The sequence below is a fragment of the Cyprinodon variegatus genome, unplaced genomic scaffold (assembly GCF_000732505.1).
Source record: "Cyprinodon variegatus isolate N-32 unplaced genomic scaffold, C_variegatus-1.0 Scaffold91, whole genome shotgun sequence".
In the NCBI taxonomy this organism is placed as follows: domain Eukaryota; kingdom Metazoa; phylum Chordata; class Actinopteri; order Cyprinodontiformes; family Cyprinodontidae; genus Cyprinodon; species Cyprinodon variegatus.
In genome coordinates this window covers 451,620-455,875 of record NW_015150544.1, presented here as the reverse complement: position 1 = coordinate 455,875, position 4,256 = coordinate 451,620, and positions in this window count along the sequence as shown.

The window sequence follows — 4,256 nt, the reverse complement described above, 5'->3', positions numbered from 1 at the left end:
ACCTGAAAACTTAATTCAACAGCAGCCTCTGGGCCGGGCCACCTCCGGTTTCACCGCGGCGGCTGGCTGGTGTTTTTTTTCATCTAAATAATCTAAATCTTGCAGCTATCTTTGCTGTGATCAGTGGGAATAAAGTAGTTTTAATATGTTTTTAAGTGAGAAAGGCCACCTGAAAACTTAATTCAACAGCAGCCTCTGGGCCGGGCCACCTCCGGTTTCACCGCGGCTGCTGGCAGGTGTTTTTTTTCATCTAAATAATCTAAATCTTGCAGCTATATTTGCTGTGATCAGTGGGAATAAAGTAGTTTTAATATGTTTTTAAGTGAGAAAGGCCACCTGAAAACTTAAAATTAAAAATCCCACATTAACATGGCTAACAAAACTTACTAAGATATTCATGTTCCAACTGAGTATGTGCGGTATTATTTTTATCAATATAGCATGGTTGTGATTGAACAAAAAAGACTTGTTGCAAGTTTCCTCTGTCTTTCCTTCTCCTTTCTCTTAAACGTGTTACATACTGATACAGTGCAACTAAAAAGTTAAGGTATTTCAATGAAATTTGTACTTGTAGATCAACAAAACATAATTCATATGTTTAAGTGTCTTACTGTTTAATAGATTTGCTTCCGAATTTTCTGTATTAGGCTTCCACTTTCTTTTGATCAAATGTTTACATTTGCCTGCTGAGGAAAAAAAAACAAGCATATTACTGCTGCTATTTTTTGCCATTGGAATGGTATGTTCAAGGTTATGAACAATTTCAGTTTTCATCTACATGAGGCATTTTGCAGCTGAACAAAATGTTCAGTCTTACCAGACCATGTATTTTTGCATTTTCCAATGGTGGGGGTGCAAACGCTGTGTAGCTGCATGATTTCACAGCAAAATCAAAAGGCCCTGCAAGCTCAAGAATTAAACTAGCATACTCAAAAAAAAGACTAGCAAACACTAAAAAGACCAACACACACACACACACACACACAAAATCATGCATAGAAAAATGCTTCAAGTAGTAAAAACAACAGCAAGTTAAGAAACACAAATGGCTTTCTTACTCTCACTCTTTCATAAAAACCAGAATGATAGGCTACTGGACAAATATTCATTCTGCTATGAAATTATACCACCTGTGCAACTGATCTCTGATGGTCCTTCTGGATAACCTGGATAATACTCTCTTTGCAACATCTAGGGGTTTTGGTAGACAGTAGCTAGGTAGCCTTTCAGTTAAGCCATGATCTTTCTATTCTCAGATGTTGGCTTAAACATAACTCTATTAGATCTTCAAAGCTTTTCAACTTTCTCTCTGGCATGTCTGCTATTTTATTCAATCTTTATGATACTGTTTGTTCACTAATGTTCCCTAATAAACCTCTGTGGTCCTCACAGCACAGCTTCTTACTGAAGATAAATTATATTCAGACTGACTTTTTACTTGATGGCTTATAAACCCATCAAGTAAATGGCCAGTTGGATTGAGAGGGTTTGGTGTTTGACCCCTGTCTCCTGATCATGTCCATGCTCTTGTCTGCTGAGCTCTCAGAGTTTTGGCTCAGTGTGCGGGGGGAGATCAGTTTTAATTCCCGTAAGCCTGGCTCCAAGGTGGAGACCAGTTTAAAGTTTGGCATTTATTCTGGTACCATGTCTTGTCTATGTTTCTCTCTACCACTGGGCCTGCCTTTCATCATCTGCGTGTGTCTGTCTGAGCACACTGTTGGATTTATAGCACTGAATCTGCCTTCACGCTCTGATTCCGGGAATCCTGGATCTGTCTATTTCTGTTCAAATTGGGACCCCTGGTCAGGCTACGGACTCCTGGATCTCGGAACTGTCCAGTTCGTAACTGTTTCTCTACCTGGATCGGTCTCCTGCCTGCTCACTATGGTTGCTGCATCAGGGAGACTTTGGATGGCTCTGAGCTGCATCTCGTTGAGATGGACTTAAGTGTCAAACCAGGTAAGTGACTCACTCGGAAAATCATCTCCTCTCAGATGATCGTGGTCACTTACCTGTGTTTTGTCCCTCCACAGTGTCAGTGATTGGATGGTGCCCAGCCCCCTCCTGCAGCCACTGCAGCCTGCTTTTACTCAGCAGCCAGAATCCCATCCTGTTCCGTTTTATTATTTTCTGTCATTAAACGTTTTGAAACTTCCCATTGTCTGACTCCCCTTGAATACTGGGTCCATCTGGCCCCGTTTATGACACTAAAATTTCAATAATATATTTTAAAGTTTGTGGTTGTATTGAGATACAATGTGTAAGATGTAGCAAAACATTACCTTTTTTTAATCTAATTATCAACATTTCCACCAGTAGGAAAGCGGCTGGGCTAATTCATTCTGTTAAAGGGTCAAATGTATGATCAATAAAGCTACAGGCTATGATAAAAGCTTCTTCTCAGAATGGCAGCTATAACTTTCACTTCACAAAATGTTGTTAAAACAAGGATGAAACCTTGTTTGAAATCAGATAAAGGGACAACAACACAATCCCTTCATTGGCAGGAGGTAGAGGATATCAACTGACATTATTAACTTATTAACTGTTTAATAAAGTGTTGCAAAGGCTGTTCTCCCCGCTGGAGGAGGCTGAGTCTGTTCCCTGTCAGGGCCGAAGCTGCTGCCCCCTGTTTCCTCTCTTGCTCCCTGCTGAGGTAATAATGACTCACTGAGTCAGCAGCTGCTCTCCGTCATCACCAGTATCGCCCAGGATTCCACTGGAGACTTGCTGCCAAATCATAACACAGTGACGACATCACTTCCCCTTTGTCCTTTTATGGATACGTTTTCTGTAAACGATATTTGAGCTAAAAACTTCAAAAGTGATCAAATTTTGGAGTAAAAAATAACTTGTCAGATTTTCTACTTTTAAAAGTATTTTTCCCGTCTTTTTTGTCTTTAACATCCAACTGTTGCTGATAATTATCTAAAACTGACCAGTTTATTTTGGCAGCAAAAATGAACTTTATCTGATCTTTGCTGATTAATTATTATCCACTTGTCTGATGTTGAATAAAAGAAGTAGACGGAACAGTAAATTATCTTTTTTACCTGAAGTGCTTATGTTGGAAAATCTACTAATTCCATGCAATCACAGTCAATATCCTGCTCATTTTTTCAGCTGAAAACACTACACCTAAATGATCTTTTTCATTAAAAATAAGGTTTTATATGCGTTATTGTTTTGTTAGACAAAAAAATTGAATGAAAGCTTCTGAATCTAAGTATAACATGCGACCTCTGGCATGACAAAAAAATTAAAAAAAAATTCTGTTCAGTGGGTCAAACATAATGAGGCTGAACTGGAATTATACTAGGACAGAGTTCAGTTTATTTATTACTGTATCTACAAAGGAGAAAGAATCTGTTTTATTTTTAATTCAAAATATTGTAATTGGAACTGTAAATTTAAATTGATTTTTTGGCCTAAATATGATTATTTTTTATTAAGGCCTTTTATTTGTCAGATTTGGGACAATGTAAAAAAAAACCCTGAAAACTCTAGCAGAGTAAAGATTGACATACTCTACACAATAATAAATCAAATTAAATAGTTTTTAATCTGGTTTGGTGCAATATGATTAGCTGATTTTATCATCTACCGGTACATTATACAGGGATTGGGTTTGATTGTTGTGAGATCTGAATCCATTGAAATGATTTGATTGTGTTTAATAAAATAAATTAATAATTTAATTTCAATTTAAATTTAAATTTTTCATGCAAAGCATCTAAGGGAGAAATTGGTTGGAAATTCACTTATTCAAGATAAACTGAACACATAACAAATAATGGCTGATAAAAAAAAAAGCTGGATTACAGATTATATATTGATATCAGAGTATTTCTCCCGATTGTTTTGAAATCCCTCTAAGAACTGATTGCTACTTTGGATCCTAAAGTTTGAATCCCACCTAAGGAGTTGAATGTTTAACACAGATATGCTTTGAATATGTTTACTACTGAACTAGTTAGGCAAATAAACAGAGAATCACCTTTTTACTGTATAAACCATCCCCATTTTGTTGGTCACTTTCACATTACCCATAAATCCAGATTCTTTGGTTTAAGATGCAAACACCTTGCTGGCTGAATTATCAACTGACAGGACCGGGATCAGAGCAAGCCCAAAACAGAGAGCTCTCAACTGACCTGTAGTTTAGGTTGCTTTGGTTTTTGGCAGCTGCCTTTATTGGCCCCAGAAGTGAAAGAGGTTGACAAAATACATCTGCCCAACTTCATTCTAGGCACGCA